Source organism: Oryza glaberrima, chromosome 9 (assembly GCF_000147395.1).
Source record: "Oryza glaberrima chromosome 9, OglaRS2, whole genome shotgun sequence".
NCBI lineage: Eukaryota > Viridiplantae > Streptophyta > Magnoliopsida > Poales > Poaceae > Oryza > Oryza glaberrima.
Window position 1 is genome coordinate 6,796,702 of NC_068334.1, and position 21,035 is coordinate 6,817,736.

Consider the following 21,035-nt stretch of genomic DNA (forward strand, 5'->3'; position numbering starts at 1 on the left):
ATCCTAGTTTATGAAATTAATTTGATTTAAATTAATGCATTATCGCTTTATTTAAATTCCCGCGTTATCACTGTTTTATTTAACCATGCCTATTTACCTTTGCTATGACCTTATTATTATTGCTATTGTTATTATTACCTTGTTCACCCTAGAATAAACAAAACCCCAACTAGTGGGTACTCTATTCATGGTTCCACTAGTATGAATTTAGGTAGATGCTTCGCTGATTAATTAGGCAATATTAGGTGGTTTTATAACTCTAGACTTTGGGAATATTCATATCACTTGGACATTATGGAATGGTTGGATTATTGTGGAATTGGATGCACACCTCCCCCTCTATTCAAAACCCTCAAAATGGTTTTAGGCTGGGCTCGGGGTGCATGGTTTTGATAGTAGCACCTCGGCCACATAAGGACCGGTCTTCGGGCCTCTGTTGCAAAGCACTACCGTACTTCCACATGTCTAGTGGGTAAGGTTTAGTTTGTGGCTCAGTCTGGTTATAAACAAAAGTACACGGATGGAGATGGACGAAGTCGGGGGTCGATGGACATCTCTAGGACAAATGAAGGCTACACGAGCTGCGGCCCGGTAGTCGAGATGTCATGGCACATGGCTGATGTCCTGCTGCTAGGGGCTCAGTCCTGCCTACCTGTCCCGGAGGTTCTGGCCGTAGGTGGGGTTGGGTCGGTACTCTTGTCTATGGCTAGGATGGGTTGGAAACTTTGTCATGTCTTCCGTCCGTATGCCGTGGTGGTATGTGGCACGTGGTTACACGTGAGGAAGACGTGTCTTGTGGGTAAAGATGTACACCTCTGATCAGAGTATAACCTATTCGAATAGCCGCGCCCTCGGTTATGGGCAAGCCTAGCAATGTACCCAAGTTAGTGTTTTAAATTCTTAAAACTGCTTAACAACTAAAATGTGGAATGGTTGGCCTGGGTTGGCTTGGGACGAGCTGGGACCGAGGGTCGGGTTGCCAGTTCGGTCTGAATCATCGTAGGCCTTGGGTTAAGGCAGGTTCGTGTGGGTTCACGGCCTTGTTTAATAATATTCTATAGCTCTAGGATCGTGTTTTTAAAGTGGCTTTGAGCAACTAAGTGTCTTTTAAATGCTGTTTACTGCAAACCCTAACCCCCTATATTATAACTCCCTTGTACTCCTTTGCATTTATTCTGCACTCGTGGGTGTGTCTTGTTGAGTACGGTGGTTGTACTCAGTCTTGCTCAATTTTTCTCAAACCCAGAAGAGGAGTTCCTGGAAGATGAAGGCTTTGGTGTCTAGCTCGTGCCTGCCGTCAAGCGCCTGTGGTCGTCGCCCTAATCTTCCGCTGTTTTTCGTTTATCTTCATGTGTGTTGGGCCTACGCCGCCCATGTAATAAATTAACTATTTACGCTTCCGCTTGTTAAACTCTGAGTTATATCAACTTTTGGTGTACCTTTGTCTCCTGGGACAAAGAATAATACACGCACGTAAAGAACGCCCGTTTGGTTATTTCCGGTCGTGACAGATTAGCTTCCTGATTTTTGGGGACAAGAAAACGTAACCGAGAACGAGATTTCCTGCGCATGCACTTTATTCTTCCTGTGAGCTACTGCATGCCAGCCATTAATCTGATCTGCATGCCCGAGTAATCACGGAGAGAGAAGGAAATTAAGTCTGTTAGCTTCCTAATATACTCCATTTTTTTGCGCCACAAAAAAAAGATCGGAGACCGTGATTTGACCAGCGCATCCTTGTTTTCACGTGTGTAACATCTGTTGGTCATCATTTTAGTTAATTGTCTTTCCAGTGCTTGAGTCCTTTTGTAATTTAATTATCCGGCTATTGCTTTGGTTGCCGCCGTCTTAAAAAGAAAAAAAAGGAAAAAAAAAGAAGCAAGGTGTTAAAAAAAAGCCACACCAAAAAAATCAGAAAAAGAAAAAAATCAGAAAAAAAAGAGAAGAGAAAAAAAATTAGAGAAAGAAAGTGTGGATATTTGTTTTGTTGGAATCTTGGAGAGAATTGCTTGCTATGTGATAAAGTCGAGTTGTTTCTAGTCCGAGTGTTGATCATTTGCTTGCTTGAGCTAGGATTGAGTCTAGGCTAGGCCAGCAATTTCGACTAGTACTTTGGACTATTATTCAATTTCGCAAATCTGTTTGATTTTTGCTATTTCTTGTGATATAGTTAAGCCTACCATGATCCACATACTACTAACCTTTACAGGTCCAGCTTTGCAATCGCTCCACTCATCAAGCGTGTCATTGTGCTACGGACCAGCCACGGTGAGTGACCTGTTTTTGCATTAGTTGAGAACATTATAAGAACTTGGTATATGCTATAGTGCTGAGCGACTTGCAACCCCACAAGCAAAAGATTGTCGTTAATAAGAAGTTATATGCATCTGTTTGTTTTTCTTGTTTGCTACTGACAATGACAAGAGTGTACAAAGAGAACGGGATTGAACATATAAAACAATGTCTTTCACATCAAGAAGAGGTACATAATGCGGTTTGTGAAAATAAGATATCATTGCCTTCATTGGTTGGTAAGTTTAATCCTCGGGACTATATTGATTGGGAGTTACTAGTGAAAGATGAACTTGAATATTATGAATGGTCCGAGGAACAAAAGATTAAGGCAGCAACAAGTTCTTTTACTTCTTTTGCATCATTCTGGTGGAGTGATATTTGTCTTGTTGGTAATAAACCTGGTTCTTAGAATGACTTAAAAACAATGATGAGAGCTAGATTTGTATCCGATTATTAGATTCGTGATTTACAAAAGAAAATGCAAAAATTGAAACAAGGGAATAGAACGGTGAGAGAGTACCACCGGGAATTTAAAATTTTTATGTTGTACGGTGGTATAGAGGAGTCTAGAGGAGATACAATTAAAAGATTTTTACATGGGTTTGATTTAAAAATTCAGCATAGGCTTGAAAATAAAACACATAGCCATGTTTTTCAGTTAGTTTTGCATGTTTGCGATATTGAAAGTCAGATTGAGAAAGAAACAAAAATGCCTATGATACATGAGAATATTCTTGTGCCTTCTATTGTATCTAACATCGTGCAGGAAGGTAAAAACAATTTTGAAGAAAAGAAGAATGAAGCACCTAAATTAGGTCAAGAGAGCGTTTCAGGTAATTTAACTGATTGTCAACTGGACCAAGGTAAGAAAGATTGCGATATGCTACAATTGTCCACTAATTATGCTATGTTAGAGCAACCTCTAGTGAAACAGATTTCTAATTTGCCTTTATCGCAAGCTAAAAATTCAGATTGTGTTGATATTGATAATGCTTGTAATGAGGAAGAGTTGTGCAATGCTTCACTTATATACATGCCACAACTAGTGAAAGAACATGTTACTTCTATTTCTGAATATTTGGTTTCCACTCAAAATAAACATGTCTTTGTTATTGCTGATGACCAAGAAGAGCTGAAATTATTGTCTTCTTTATGTACTTTAGGTTATATCGAATTTGATGCTCCTTGTGATCTAAATACCTTAGAGAAGAAATTTTATGTTTTTCCATGTTTTTCTTGGAATAATTATCTTGTCATTGGTAAATATAATAATAGAGGAGATTATATGGTGCATCGTGTTTATATATGCTTAGATGTGAATACTCCTTTAAACATGGAAAATTGTTAGAAACTAAATGAATCGTACAACGTTGATGCTATTCGGATAAATTTACCTAACCCTGTTTTGAAGATGGATGACAATATTCAAGAAGGGGAGTGCTGTGCACCATTAGATTCTATGGTCCAGTCATGCTATCATTTTAAGAAATGTTCATTAAGTGAGGTAAGTTGGTTTTCTCTTTATGTAAATTGTATTTGTGAGGAACAAATGATGCTACACAAAGATTTCTTGTTTGCTATTTCTTCATGTGATCTCTCCTACGATGACAATTGCAAGAAGAAACCGAGGACAGTTTCCATACAAGAAGGGGAGGATGATGTGACCATCAAGTATATGCATACAACCAAGCATGAGAAATATAAAACATTGCCAAAGAATACATCGGATGAATGGAGGATCTACAAGATATTAAAGTCCAATGAGTTTTGGAATCCAGTTCGGCCTCCGGAGACAGCACTAATTTCAAACGGACCTAGCGCCTTCATGCCAACTCTGATTTGGGTGATCTTGGACTTCGTGGAAAGCTTATCTCGCTATCTTTCAAACGCATCTGGTCTCATGTCCAAATTCATCTCGAGTCAACAGGAATCGCCAAAACAAGACAGTGCTGCTGCTGAAACCGAACTTGGGCCTTGGGCCTTGTAATAGACTAAGCCCATCTTGGAAGTGTCTCCCTCCACCTCCACGAATTAGCACTTAACCCTAGCTTTATTTTCCTCTATAAATAGCTTTGTACATCCTCAAAAACAATTGGGTTTTGTTTAGTTGAATTTTGTCAAGTGCCATTCACCTTGTCTCTAGTCCTCGTTCAATTAGTCGGCGACTATTGATTCAGAGCCCCCAATAATTGGTGTGTTGATTTGCCGGGTCGATTAAATCTACCACTTCAATCGCAACTATTTCTTTGTGCTAATTACCTATTTGCAATATTTAGATTGTATCTTATCTTGTTCTTGCAGTGTTCTCTCGTTTGCATTGTAGGGATCATCAACCGCGCGTCACGGTTTGTACGACATCGTTTGTGGTGTAGTGATTGCACGATGTCCTGGACTTGTTCTGGTTGGTAGCCACATCGCAAACGTCGCACTCGATCAAAGCGAGATTTATCCCCTCACCAGAAGATCGGGCCACGAGAGAGAGCGTCATCAGCCTACAGCTCCACTTGTGGGCTGAGTTGAAGAGAGGTAGACCGAGCAGAGGGAGGTAGTGGACTGTGCTAGGACTGGAGCTGAAAAGGAAGGAAGGAATAAGCGTTTGGTCTAAAATCAAGAAAGCATCCAGTCCAAAACTAAGTCTTAATGGAAAGGAGCTAAACCAACGTAAGTGCTGTCCTATACAATCCTGGGTGTAAACTGAAGTAAAAGACTATGCCAGAGAGATGATTAGTTAGGAAATATTTTATATTCAACATCTTATCAAAGTGGTCTACAATCTGAAATTGAATGGTGATTTTTAAACAAAAGGATTATTTTTGGAGAAAATGGTTAATACAAATGATGCAGTGCTGGAATTTGTCGGTCTACTGTTTTTCCTGAATTTTTAGATCAAGCTATAAAGGTGCAAAAATTTGGGAAAAATTCAGAGAGATGGGTGAATAACGTTGTGAGCTACCCTAAAGAAACCAAGATTTTATCACCTACAGCTTAGGCTATACAAATTTGTAAAACTGACAACCTACAGATTTCAGGACAGGACTATGCAGTGCTATATGGATTTTTAGACCATGATGCAAACAGTCAAAAATTTAGCCAAAATTCGTGGAGTCTACTGGGTATGTTTATAAGCTACTGTGAAAAGATGAACATTTTATTGATTATGGTTTGAGCTACACAACAAGATGAATGCAGCTGTCTACAGATTTCAGAACTTAGTTGTGCTAACTAATTAAATTAGTAAATTGCTTCCCTATGATGCAGGGGTCTAAAAATTATGCCAAAATTCCTGAAGCTTGCTTAGTTAGTCTACATGTTGCCTGCAAAAATTTTCAGGTTTATCACCTACGGTTTAGCCTAGACAAAAAGAACAAACTGACTGACTCAAGATTCTAGAAAAAGAACAACCGGCACAAAATGAAATTTTATGCAAGTTTTAAATTACCTAAATTCACCATCTTTTATTTGCATTATGTTAGAGTGGTTCAGAAGCTATAAGAATTTTAGGTGGTCCATCTAAGCAAACAATCTAGAGGTTTAAGCACAACAAATTCTATCCTTCACAAACTACTCGCTCTAGGCCATATCAGTAAAATTTTGAAATATCGGGAGAGGAGAATACAAAATCCCACCAAATTCATTTTTGGTTCAGAGATAATATAGGGAGATGGAAATCTTATCATGTCTAATAAGTTTTAAATTTTATCAACCCATTTTCAAAACCCATTCACTAGAGGCTATTTCTAACCCGTTATTTTGCAAATCCGTACTAGTACATAGGAGTAGTTTGCAAAGGGTTTTCAAAACATTTTGGTACTGATTTGTTGTGATTATTAGGTGCTTTCAAACTCCTTTTCACAGAAGTACAAACTTTCAAAAGGTTTCGGTCCAATAGAACAAGGTAAGAGTTTTGAAAATCAAAATAGAGACATAGAGGAATATAATCTCTAAAGAGGGATGAGATCATAAGATTGAATATGATTTTTGCAAATAATTTATAGCTGAGAGCATAGCACTCAAAATAATTTTAATGAATCATTCTAAACGACCAACTTAAGGGGCTCCTATAGTCGGTATTTGCTCTGATACCATGCTGTCGTAGGCTCTCTGGACCTTCCATTATAATTGAGAGATGAAATGAATAACTCAAGTCATCAAACAAGCAAAATGAAATATCCGACGCCTCGAGAGAGGAATATTGGAGACATTGCTGGGCCTTTAGCGTGCCAATCAACTTCAGCCTGAGATGTGCCCGTCAAACCACTCGAAGGCGGCGACTAGATGTGTTACACATTCAGGAGACTTGACAAAAATGGCTAAAGATCTATAGCATCTCAAATATTCTTAACTCATACTCATGTGAATCTAGCTCCCAGGATGTGCACTAGATTCACACTTTCATATCAAGCATAGATATACATAGCAAACACAATTAAGACGAAAGTGATTATAAACTACATCCACTTTAGTTACATTGGCTGACCGGCCAAATAAATAATAGAACAGCAGAAGCTTGTCTACCCAATCCACAAGCACACCGACTAGGGGTTTACCCCATTAAGTGCAAGTCCTAGAAGAAGCAGTCGAAACCCGCATCACTCGAAGTCTAAGTCTAAATCTTGCAAGCAAAAGTTAATCCAATAGCAAGAGTCAATACATTATTAGAAATAATGTACTGGCAAGCACCAAGACAAACCTAACACTCTACTTGCAAGGCATATAATCAAGGAAGGCGTGATATGGTTCCTTTTAGCATAAAGCATGTTTTATTTGCATAAAACATTTCCAAATCAGATTTGCTTTCAAATAAATTTCAGCAAGCTAGTACTTAGCATATGGGCATCAAAGTAGGCATTAATCATGTATAAATATGCACCTCATTGCCATCCATGGCAGCAAGGAGGTCATTCTCAAATCTCAACATAATTTGAACATAAATTCAGCATTTAGAAGAATAAACACAAGTCTATACTCAACACATATCCACACGCCACTCATGACTGTGAGCACGGCTAATCGATTAGTTTTTACTCCGCAGAGTTTGTACACTTTACCCATATGATACGAAATAATAATCATGCAAGAGCATGGCACGCGATACATAAGTACCCAATTTATTACCCGCAACAAAGCTTTTCCAAAATTCATGATTCAGCCTTACACCAGCATGATACGTGTTACTCCATCCTAAGCCATACTCGATATATGACCTAAAACCATTAAGTGGCGGGCCCACGCCTTAAACTTAATGCCGTGGTGGCGGACACAACGGGAACCCACCACGTGGCACAATACCGTTGTATTGGACACGCTTAGTCACCTAAACTACCACGTCGGGGTAAATAGGAAGCTCCTCTGAATTATATGAACTCATACACACCGGCCTACCAGAATATAAGGCTAAACCATAAATAATTTACTAAGCTTGGGCTATCCCATACTAGCACATGTGGTTGTACTGTATACGAAATGAGCTGACATTGAGTGAAGTCCTTAGGTCGGTTTGGGCACACACTCCCCCTATCGGTACAAGACTAATCACCATATGTGTACCACATGAGGCCCAAAATTAAATCTATGTTTTCCATCATTTTATTTGTCAAATACTTCATTTATTCATCTCTGTCCAGAATTTTAATAAAATCATTTTTCATGTTAATATGAGCCCAAGTGATAAGTAAAACCATTCTAAGCATGGCTAAGCAATATAGTAAACTAGTGATAATGTAATTCATATTCCAAGTAGTATTAGGATATGATTCCTAAGGTTAGGAATGAGGGATATGGATATATGTGGGGTTAAGGTAATAATGCAAATAATAGGAATTTGTCTAACAAGTTTAACAAAAATTTTAATTTATTAGTGTACAATCGACATGCAAGATTTGCAAACATTTTCAATAACCTCGAAAACATAGGTTCAAAGTGATCAAAGAGAGGGAGGTGGGACTTGCCTTGCAACTGAAAAATGTCAGCACCTAATTGACTTCTTCACCGTTTAAGTAATCATCTATACAAAGTACACGTTATGCAATTAAACACCGAAATGTGCGAAAAATCCAAAATGCTCTAAAATGCTTGATTTGTGCACAATGGATAGGTACTGGTCTAATATGAATTTATGTGAAAGAATTTATATTTTATCTCTTTTTATTTGAGAGTTATGAATTTTAGAAATTTGCTCGGTATAGGGTAGTATTTACTTAGGTACTATTGTGATATGCTGTTGTAAGGTGATTCTTATTAAGTTTATGTTTACCGAGGTGAAGATATGTGTTTTCTAAGACTTAACACATTTGGTTTCATAATTTTTAGAGTTAATATGAATTCTTTATGTATTTTACAAGTTTTAACGTGTTCTAGGCATATAGTCTCTATGTGCACATGGCTTTGGAGATTTAGGTCTAGAACTTGATCTAACTTGCTAGTGTTGTATAAAATGAGTATTTAGTTAACTAATCTAATCTTAGTTCATAATTTTAGAGTTTGTATTATTTTACTATACATTTTATAAATAGGGATGTTCTTGTTAGTTACTTAACTTATCAACCTAAAGATTGTTGCATGAGCTAAGTTCATTTAAGTTTTGGTAGATGGGGATGGAACTATGGCTCCACTGGTCCTAACAAGTTTTATTTGGAGCTACCATGCATATATATACTTATTCATATGTATTGTTTAACCACTATTACGTGTTTAGTACCTATTCTACCAAATTAAGGTTTAGAGTTATGGTCTATACAGAGGGTGCTATAATTCACTCTACTAGGTTAAAGTATATTACTTGCTGGTTCTATAGAAATTTGGTTCACTTCATTTAGACTAAAGATGAATTTTCTACAAATTTTACAATTTAAGGTATGCTCCATGTTGCTTATTCCTTAGATAAATGCTTAGGGGTTTTTATTATACTGTAAGTATGTCTTTTTATTTTATAACATTGAAGTGCACAACTCTATGATTGTACATAACTTGAGTTTACTCAAAAAGGATCAAAGATGAATTTTATATAAACTTCTAAATTTCAGCTTAAGCAAAACTAGTTATTTTAAAGATAATAGTTTTAGAGGCATTTGATGTAAAGTATGTATATGTTATTAGAGAACATGTTGGTGGATCTGTAGAAACTAAGTTTGCTCTAAAATGAGTTGAAATGAATTTTGTATGCATTTTATAAGTTTGTATATGCTTTATGTATGATTTATCTTAGACCAATTTTAGAGGCTACATTTGTACTGTGAGTGTAAGTTTTTATGCAATAACACTAAAGTTCATGATTCGATGAGTTAACAGTAATTTGTATTACTCTAAAACGAGTTGTTTTCAATTTGTTAAGGATTTTACAAGTTTACATGTTTTTCTGATGAAAATATAAAGCTCTAGGCATTTCATTTAGATTTTTCCAGAATTTAAATAGATTGGGTCCACAGGTCAGTCTCAGGCCAATATGCAAAAAAAGCCCCTAGTGTTTCAGGAAATCAATCCGCAGTCCTGTGACTGTTCTGTGTGTGAGGTAGGTTTTACAAACTAGTACCTAGAGTTTTGATTCTTCTCAACAGAGGTCCTTGGATTGAGGTTGACACGGAGCTAGCCATGGCCGAGCTCGTTCTGGAGCTCGCCGGCGGCAAACGGTGGCAGATCTCGGCGTGCAACCTAAGGATAAATTGCAAAGGGGTTCAAGGCCAGGCTATAGGTTGTATTCTTGCAAGCATTGGTCATCGGAATTAATGGCGACGGCGGTGCGAGCAGCGGTGGTTCTCGGTTGACGGTGCATGTGGAGCTAGAGCATTGATCTAGATGTTTAGCTACATGCATGTGCCTCTATGGATCCTAGGATGCTTACCGAGCGTCCAAAGAAACTTGGCAAGGTCCAGATAGCGATGACCACGAGCAGAACGACTCGGATGCGGCAAGAACCTCCGGGGTGAACGGCGACGGCTCAATCGGCTCCAAGAACTATCATGCATGTGTGTCCATGAGGTTATTGAGGCCAGAGAGATGGTGTGTGCGCCAGTAATCGAATAATGGCTCACCGGAGGAGGCGGAATCGACAATGGCGATGGCGACCGGAGGTAAAGAAGACGGTGGCCGATCTCCGCACTTGCTGCGCCATTGCCTGGGATTTCTTGAGAGGTTTTGAGGAGGACTTCAAGGAGAAGATGTTGGCGCGACGGCTCGGCTTGTCTTGGTCTACAGCAGTCGGAACGACGACGAGAACCCGACGGCGGCACTCGGTGCGCGCTCTGGAGCAACGATGGCGAGGTCCACATTCCCGACGATCCGCTGCACCAAATGGGATGAAACTTGGAGAAATGAAATCGGCTTGGAAAGGTGATAATGGAACGCAAGTGGAAAGGCGACGACCGCAGCACAATGGCGACGGCGACGGCCGTTGTCTTCATAGCCGACGGCAAGGATGAGGGCAGCGGAGGCGAGGCGATCCCTCTCTCTCAATTTGGTCTACACAGAAGTGGTAATGGAGAGGAGGCGATGCAGCTGGGAAGAGTTGAAAGCGAGCTTGGCGTTTTGAGGACAACGACACGTCGTGTACACGCGTCGGCCGCGCCCAGAACGCCTCTCCTCCCTCTCTCACGCCTGCTGGTCGGTTAAAGGAGTTGGACAGGGAGAGGGCAAGCCCAACTGGCTGCCAAGCGGGCCCAGGTCGTGGTAAACTAGGTGTAAGAGAGAGGTGTCGGTAGAAACATGGGTGAGTTTGGTTTTTGGACGAATTTCCGGAATAATTTTCCTCCTCTAAATTTGTAGCTTCATAACTTAATGTGTGGACTAGATTAACTAGTGTTGATTTTATTGGAGGTAGATGATTATACCTAGATTCCATTTTCTTGGGTTGCACTGAAAAATTATGGATAAATTACTCACAGAAATTAGGAGAAGAGGGGCTCTTTAGAAACTAGTTTGGATTTTTAGGAGACCTAAAAATAGAAGATAAATTCTGGAAAAATTGTATTTATTTATGATAATTAACCTAGTATTTGAATAAATTATTTTCCCTGTACACTTCCATGCAGTTAAATGCACTTTTAGACAAAGTATGGTTTTAGCCTATTAGGAATTATAATTAATCTATTATTTGATTGACTGGTTTGACTGATTTATTCGAGGTATCAAATTTAGTTATTAAATTATACCAAAAATTACAGTGAGTTGTATATGTTAAGTAGAGCCTACATGAATTTTCCCACGATTTTATCTTGCACGAATTATTTTAGATAATTCTCAAGACTTATGTCTTATATGGGTTTCCCATTCCTAAATGCATGTAAATGTTTATAAAAGTTATATTTGGACTCTCATTAACCTGAGGTGATGTTGATATGTTAGAATTACAGTTTACCTTACACATGTCATAAGCTTCTTACCTATTTATGTATAAGTTTACTTTAGTATTAAATTAAGAGGATGCTTATAAAGGTAATTAAGGTGAAATATTTTCTATATAAGTTAATTTATTTACTCACTTCCATATTCATGACATGCTTTCTGATGAGTAGCCAAATTAGTTTAGTGAGGCTTGACATTAGCCATGTTGTTATATTTTAAGGTGTATGCTTCATATTTTAACTTCCTCTAGCTAGCACTAGGTCCTAATGGTTTCGTTGTTTATCTAGATCTTAGATATTATTCATGAGACCCATTATGAAATGCAAATCGAAAATCCAAATGCATATGAAGGACTCAAGTCAAAACATGTCCAATGAGAGTATGCATGCTTACACATAAGTTTACATTTTTGTCCTAGGTTATAAATGAAAACGTTTTAATTTGCCCTCAAATTTTATTCATGCAAGAGTTAAATCAACTTCACCTAGGTTTTAAAAATGGAAATTTTTGGTTCACAAAAATAAAGAACTTTCCTTTCTACTAGTTTTGATTGAAATTCCTTAATCCTAGAATTCGGGTATGTTACAACCTATCCCCCTTAAATAAATCTCGTCCCCGAGATTTGGGTAGGGTTGTGGGTGGTTACATTGATCAATGTGTTGGCTTCCTAAGAATTCTACTCTTCTAGTGTGGTTCTTACTATCGAGCTCCGGGTAATTTGCCAAAGTTAAGAATGGATTATAATTCTAACCTTGACTGATTATTGATAGACCTAAAAGTTTTACTTGTATGATGCTTTCTAATAACACGATAGTATCTGATTGAATTATTGTTTTTCTAAGCCTCTTTCAAACATACCACATTTAATATCTCTAAACAAAGGTTCTACTTAATTTCCTGTGGGTGAGGTTAGCTTAAGTCTAGACTATCTCCTGATGATTAACCACTGGTAATAACTTTCTTAAATTGTATTATAGACTTGCTACCATAAAACATTTAGAAACTTATATTTAGTGGATGGGTAGCAGATTTTACTCAGTTGTGGTTTACGAAGGCTTTGGTAGATAATCAAAAAGTGGTACTAGAGAAGTTGGTTCTAACAAGGTACATTATGGTACATACTTTTGGGGTCTATGGCCAATGATCTATCTTAGTTAAGCCCACGTTTACAAAAATTTAATATTTTGGACAGCAAGCACAAATGTTACCAATTTAAAGATAAGCGGGTTGCTTGATGGCATGTATAGCAATAACTTTTCTTTTCCTAAAAAGGTATGAATGTATGCTATGGTATCATGATGAATGAATGATGCGATGAATGTATGGAATGATTCAATGCTTATGAAGATATTTTTGTATTGCATACATGCCATAGAACAATCCTCTTCGGTCCAACTAATTAGTAGGTTGCGGTGGTAATTTTTAAAACAAATGTATCATTTTAGAGAAGGTTTTTTTTTCAAAATCTATAAGTCAAGGTTCCAAACCATGTTTGTGAGTTGCTTCAATATATAAATCTTGCATCCAACTATAAAGGGGCACAAAATTCTCGCATTGAGCCATCTCAACATAAATCACATAGTTTGCTTATGACTTGTTCCTAGTATGGTGGGTTTCTTTTAGGCATTGTGGGGGCTTACCAAGATTGCATATTTGTCTCTGGGTGTACAAAGTCATGGTACACTATCCCCCTTAAAAGAAAATAAAATTTTGCAACGGGGTTTATCAACAAGTCTTAATGAAAAGGAGCTAAACCAACGTAAGTGTTAAGTGCTGTCCTATACAATCCTGGGTGCAAACTAAAGTAAAAGACTATGCTAGAGAGATGATTAGTTAGGAAATATTTTATATTCAACATCTTATCAAAGTGGTCTACAAGCTGGAATTGAATGGTGATTTTTAAACAAATGGATTATTTTTGGAGAAAATGGTTAATACAAGTGATGCAGTGCTGGAATTTGTCGGTTCACTGTTTTTGCTGAATTTTTAGATCAAGCTCTAAAGGTGCAAAAATTTGGGAAAAATTCAGAGAGATGGGTGAATAAGGTTGTGAGCTACCCTAAAGAAACCAAGATTTTATCACCTACAGTTTAGGCTATACAAATTTGTGAAACTGACAACCTACAGATTTCAGGACAGGACTATGCAGCGCTATATGGATTTTTAGACCATGATGCATGTGGAGATTATGGATACCCCATACCTACACGGCATGTATAGTCCGACTGGGTATGGGGTGCCATGTATAGATAGAATATCTTTAAGAGGACTTGGGTTAAATTCTAAACTTGTATGTCAAGGAAATACCCAAGATCCTAGTCGGTTACGATTGTATTTTATCTGTAACTACATATTCCGTTAGGGATATGGACTGTATTTTGTAATACGGACCCCTTCCCCTATATAAGGAGGGGTCCGGGTGCCTCTAGGGGCACGATTTTTCACCCAGATCATACGATCAATAATACACTCGGTGGATCAATCCCCGGACAGGAGTAGGGTATTACTTCTTGATTAAGAAGGCCTGAACCTGTATAAAATTCCTTGTCTCTCAACCTATTCACTTTTCCAGCTTGATAGCCACCCCTTTTAGTATTCCCGAAATCTTGTTTCGACAGTTGGCGTGCCAGGTAGGGGTAACGTCAAGTTCTTCGCCGACTAGTGCGATGGGTTTCGTTTCCGGCATCGACGACCTCGTCTTCCCTCCCGGGCAGGCGTTCCGGTTCGGCAGCCTCGACTTCATCACCAACGACTTCGGCAAGACTTCGGCTACCGCTACGACTACCGCAACCTCGACGACTTCGACGAAAGCTTTGAAGACAACTACACGCCTCTCTACTTCGGCATCTTCATGGCTGACAACGAGACGGAAGAACAGCGTAAAGCCCGAGAAGCAGAAGAAGCAAGCGTCTGCACACTGACTGGCAGCCGAGTTCTCCCTCTTTGATCTCAAGACTATCACCAACCAAGCCTCAGTGTCGTCGGCGCGGGATCCAGTTGCAGGAGCAGGGGTCACGACGAGCGATCTGTCCACTCGCCTCCCGAACGACACAGGGAGCGTCGAGTTGAACGACCACACTCCCCACATCACAGGCGCCCCGTCGATCTTTGCGATACTATCAACCAGCGCCACGCGGCAAGAGGCTACGCTCCCCACCATTCACCAGATCGCTATGATGACGACGTGGATGGAGTTGCTTCCTTCACAAGCGACCTGCGTCGAGTGGATTGGCCAGCTGGCTTCAAGCCGACTGGAATCGAGAAGTATGACGGCACCACTAACCCGGAGTCTTGGCTCACCGTCTACGGTCTTGCAATTCGCGCAGCGGGAGGAGACAGCAAAGCCATGGCAAATTATTTGCCTGTGGCCCTAGCGGATTCTGCCCGGTCCAGGCTTCACGGGTTACCCCGTGGCACAATTGGATCTTAGGCGGAACTTCGCGACCACTTCATCGCCAACTTCCAGGGTACCTTTGAACGCCCTGGTACACAATTTGATCTCTACAACGTTATTCAGAAGTCTGGAGAATCCCTTCAAGATTACATTCGACGCTTTTCCGAGCAACGCAACAAGATCTCCGACATCACCGACGACATCATCATCGCCGCCTTCACCAAGGGCATTCGCCACGATGACCTAGTCGGCAAGTTCGGGCGCAAGCCTCCTAGGACGGTCAAGCAGATGTTTGAAAAACCCAATGAGTATGCCAAAGCCGAAGATGCCATCACCGCGTCCAAGCAGTCGGGCACCACTTGGAAGCCGAAGAAAGATACGCCAACTAAAGGGGGGAGAGGAAGTACCAATCACAAGGATCGCAAGCGTAAGCCCGAGGAACTTGTGGCAACTACTACACTATCCTCCCGACAACGTTCGTGCGTCAACACTTTTGACAAGATCAAGAACTCCCAATGTTCGCATCATCCCAATTCCAATCACGTGGGCAAAGATTGCTTCGTCTACAAACAGTTTGCAGAACAATACGCCAGGAACGCACGCAAGGCCTCTGACGGAGCCCAAAGCACGTCAAAGAAAAAGGATGATGAAGACGATGCCCCGACTGGTTTTCAAGACCATTGCAAGGAACTCAACTACATCTTTGGTGGACCTCTGGCTTATGAATCCAAGAGAAAGCAAAAGCTGACCGAACGAGAAATCAATGCCGTTCAGCCCGACACGCCCCAATATCTTCGGTGGTCAGAGACAACGATTAAGTTTGACCGCTCGGATCATCCTGACCGAGTGGTCCACCCGGGGCAGTACCCCCTGGTACTAGACCCAGTGGTTTGCAATGTCAAGCTTCGCAGATCACTCATCGATGGTGGAAGTGCACTCAACATCCTTTTCGCCAAGACCTTGGACGACATGCAGATCCCTCGCACGGAATTAAAGCCGAATAATGCGCCCTTTCACGGGCTATCTGCTACACCACTCGGCCAGATCACTCTTCCGGTTACTTTTGGCACTCGGGAGAACTTCCGTACAGAGAACATTTGTTTTGAGGTTGCTGATTCCGAGACAGCGTATCATGCCATACTCGGACGTCCGGCGTTAGCCAAGTTCATGGCTGTCCTGCAATATACCTACATGATGATGAAGATGCCTGGTCCTCGAGGAGTCATATCCCTGCGGAGTGACATCAAGCAAGCCGTCACATGCGACAAGGAAAGCTGCGAGATGGCCCAGACCCGCGAGATCACGCTCGCCCGAGAAGAAATCCGACTGGCTGCATCCACAGCAAGCGAAGGAGAAGTGCCTGCAACCAAGACGCCAAAGAGCGGAGAAAGCGACGCCAAGACCAAGAAGATTCCTCTAGATCCCTCTGATCCTACTAAGACTGCTGTAATAGGCACTGAGTTAGATTGTAAATAGGAAAGCGCGCTCATCACCTTTCTTCAAAATAATAAAGATATCTTTGCGTGGAAACCATCTGATATGTCTGGTATTCCTAGAGAGGTGATTGAGCACTCTTTACATGTTAAGGAAGATGCTAAACCAATCAAGCGACGACTCCGCCGTTTCGCACAGGATAGGAAGGATGCGATCAAGGAGGAATTGACCAAGCTGTTAGCAGCAGGCTTCATCAAGGAAGTCCTTCATCCCGACTAGCTGGCCAACCTAGTCCTAGTTCGGAAGAAGACGGGACAATGGCGCATATGTGTTGATTATACCGACCTCAACAAGTCTTGCCCCAAAGATCCCTTTGGGTTACCTCGCATTGACCAGGTAGTTGACTCAACGGCCGGCTATGAGCTACTCAGTTTTTTGGATTGCTACTCAGGATATCATTAGATCCGACTAAAGGAATCCGACTGCTTAAAGACTTCATTCATCACGCCCTTTGGGGCCTACTGCTACATAACCATGCCTTTTGGATTAAAGAACACATGAGCAACTTATCAACGCATGATCCAGAGATGTTTTTCAACTCAGATCGGCCGCAACGTTGAAGCTTATGTGGATGATGTAGTCATCAAGACCAAGCAGAAGGATGATTTGATCATGGATCTAGAAGAGACCATTGCGAACATCCGCGCTTTCAGGATGAAACTTGTAACATCCTAAAAATTCCCAACAATAAAAATCACTAAAATTTCGAACTTTTTAAAACTTTTTGCATCATGCTGGATGCTATGGTTGTTATTGCTTGCCAAACCATAAATCGACACAATGGAAAAATCAAATTTAAAGATCTACACCCGAGCAATAATAACGATTTACAACGATATGATATTTATTATCAATCCCATAAATATTTATGCACATGAAAGCAAAACCAAATAAAGTACAAATTAATTATTAAAACCTATAGTATAAATCACAAATCAAATATTAAATAATCGAACTATGTTGATAGCATGATTTCATATTTAACAAAAGGAAACAACAAGGTTAAATATAATTCACTTGAATCTAATCTCACATGAAATACAAGTACACATGAAATGATGGTCACCATCATAAATGACCCTATCCATATTTCACTTGTAAATTTAAATAATATTTAAAACACTTGATCAAGTCATTCTTGACATATGGGTCACTCATATAAAATAATGGTCGTATAAATAAATTGAAATAGCTTTATGAGAGAGTCTAATTAAACACTTAGATCAATATTACCCCAAGGTCTCCAAAAATATATATAAGTTCACTTTAGGGTCAATAATACGAATTTATTTATAACAATTATCATTTGTGGGCAAAATACAAAAATCTTCAAATAAAGTATTTGAATTTACAGATCCAAAATATGTTGAGCGGCATTTCAATTCTAAATCCAACGCCATTTTGCAGATTAGCCCTTCCGCTTTTCCTTTTTCCTTTCCTCCTTTCTCTTTTTCCTCCTGTCGGCACTATTCATTGCCCAGGACGTGTTCGATCTGGGCCCAAGCCTTATCCATGTGTCATGCATCCCATCCCCGTCCGTTGCAGCGCCGCGCGAACGTTGCCCTCGCGTCGCTCTCGAGCCCCGCGCCACCTCTGTGCATGCTGCGCCGCTGCCACGCCATCGCGTCGCCGCGTGTCGCCGTCGCCGCTCTGAGCCCCGCGCTGCCGCGCTCCATCACGTCGCTGCACGTCGCCGTCGCCCTCGAGCCCCGCTGTCACGTCCTCATAAATTCATCCCGAAATAAAAATCATTTTCTAAAAGGAATAATATAATTAATTAAAATTTGAAAAAAATTGGCAAACACTAAAATACGTACAAGAAAAATTTGAATGTGGCCCGGAGAATTTTTGTTAAATTCTCCTTGGTCTAAAATGAGCCCTCAAATTTTACTTGAATTTTCAAAGCGTCGGAAATATTTATTAAGCAACAAAAACAATTATCAAAGTTTACTAAAACGAAAAACTAAAAATAATCCCTCCTTCCTCCTTTGGGCCGAGCCCAGCCCAAAGTCCTCCCTCTCTCTCTCCCTCGGCCCACGGCCAAAGTCCTCTCTTCCTCCCTCTCTTTCTCTCCTTCTCCTTCTCTCCCTCCTTCTCTTGGGCCTCCCCTTCCCCTCCCGGCCCACTCTCATTTCCTCCCCTCCCGCCTGGGCCGCCTCCTGGCCCAAGCCGCCCCACCCAGCCGCCCCAGCCTCCCGAGCCGCCCCCCCTCACGTGCGCCTTACGCGCGCTGACCGCGCGCCCGCGTGGGGCCTACGCGCCGGGTCGTCGTCCTCCTCAAGCCCGGCCTCCTTCCTCTCTCTCTGTCTCCCGTGAATCCTAGCTCCTTTCCTTCCTCAAATCCGTGCGATTTAATCATGGGATTCCAAAATTAAATAGGGGGAATTAATCCCCATCGATTCCTCTTTTATTTCCCCCGTTTTCCCCCTTGAATGGTTCCCCCAATCACCCGGAACGGCCGCGCCATTCCAGGCCGCCTTCCATGGCCGCCGGCCACGAATTCCGCCGCCGTTCCCCGCCTCTCCCGTGGCCGGCTCCCTCTCCTCCCTTATAAAATGGAACCCCCTCGATCCGTTCTCCAGTTTTAGCCCCCTCCCACGTTCTCCCGTGACCTCACCACCTCTCCCCGCCTCCCCTTATCTCTCTCCGGCGCCGGCCGATCTCCAGCCGCCCCTACCGCCTCGCCCGCGCGCCGTTCGGCCGTGCCGTCGCCTTCCTCGGCTCTGCAACACCGTCCCCTTCACCGGTCTCACCGTCTCCTCGCCGGAAACTTGCCGGAACGGTGCCCCCGCCGGCAACTAGTGGCATTGGTGCCACTGTACTCCCTCCGGCCGGCTACTGTCCCTCGTCGGTGCGGTAGCCGTCCTCGTCGCCATCCTCCCTCGACGTTGCCGCGTCGCCCTCCACCCCGGCCTGCCCTCGGTTTCGCTGGAACGCCGTCGCCCGCGCCGGTCTCGCCCTCCGCCTCGCCGGAGTTCTTTCGGCAACCCCTTCCGCCGTGCCCGTGCGCCGGCCGACGTCGCCGTCTTCCCCGGCATCGCAGCGGCAAGGTCGCCCTCGGCCTCGCCTCCCCTCCACCAGAACGCCGCCGGTGTCCGTCGTCGTCTTCACCGTTCATCCTCGCCGGCTCGTCGTCTCGCGGCGCCGCCTCCGTCGTCGGCATCGCAGTGGCGTGTTCCACGCCGTCCTTGCCTCCGTGCAGCTGCTGCCGGCTTCCCTCGTCGCCTCCTCGCCGGCCCGGTCGTCGTCGTCCTCCCGTCGTTCCCGGTCGTCGTGGCGTTCGTCCCTCTGTCAAGCCATTCGCGTTCGTTGCCCGCGTTTCGTCTAGTGTGCCGCTGCAGCCCCGTCGTCGTCTTCGTCCTCGCCTCCGCGTCATCAAGCCCTGCGCCGGCCGCGTCTCGCCTTCGTCCAAGGATCGCCGCCGAAGTTGTTCCCTCGCCGTGCGCCTCCGTCGTCCCCGAGCCGTCTCCGTCGTGCCCGTTCGTCGTCGTCGTGTCGCGCCTCGTCGCGTGGTGGTAAGGGTCTCTCCCCCGTCCTCGTCCTTTCGGCGTCGCCTCGTGCCCGTCGTGCGGTTGTCGACCCCGGTACCCGTGTACCGGTGTCGGTAGTCGTTCGCTTGTGCGTGTGGTGACCGTGTCTGTGTGCCCGCTCAGTAGCCGCGTGGTTTCCACGTGTGCAGCCTGCGTGGTGTCTAGTGGAGTCCGTTTGTCGGCCACTCGCCTCGGTTGACACACGGGGTCCGCTTCCATCGACCCGTGGACCGTCTCTGTGTACTCGGTCTACTGTGGTCCCTTAGGTTGACATGTGGGGTCCACATGTCAACGGCGTAGCCTTCCTGTCTTTTCTAGGCTAGCACTTACACATGTTTTATAGTTGCAAAGCCTAATTACAATAATCTGTAAATCTCCATGTAACAGCATTAAACTTCAGATGATCATACATTGATCATACGAACCCCGAATCGACCCGTTCAAGTCTCCTAATGTTTGTTATAACCTAAATAACCGTGTGCTTTCTTTTTATGTATTGTTATTGCTTCTTTATAGGCTTGTAGCTTTGCTTGTGTGCTTCGCGTAGCTTCTGTCGTTCCGGAGGTTCCCGAAGCGTGGTTCGCGGTCGTCGCCGAAGGTTCGGAAGGCCGTTCTCTCTGAGCAAGGCAAGTCACAACATCCTTGAGCATATTGAATCCCAGTTTATAAAATTATTTTGATTTAACTTAATGCATTATCGCTTTATTTAAATTCCCACGTTATCACTGTTTTATTTAAGCATGCCTATTTACCTTTGTTATGACCTTATTATTATTGCTATTGTTTATTATTACCTTGTTCACCCTAGGATAAACAAAACCCCAACTAGTGGGTACTCTATTAACGGTTCCACTAGTATGAATTTAGGTAGATGCTTCGCTGATTAATTAGGCAACATTAGGTGGTTTTATTAACTTTAGACTTTGGGAATGCTCATATCATTTGGACACTGTGGAATGGTTGGCTTGTGATGGAATTGAACACAC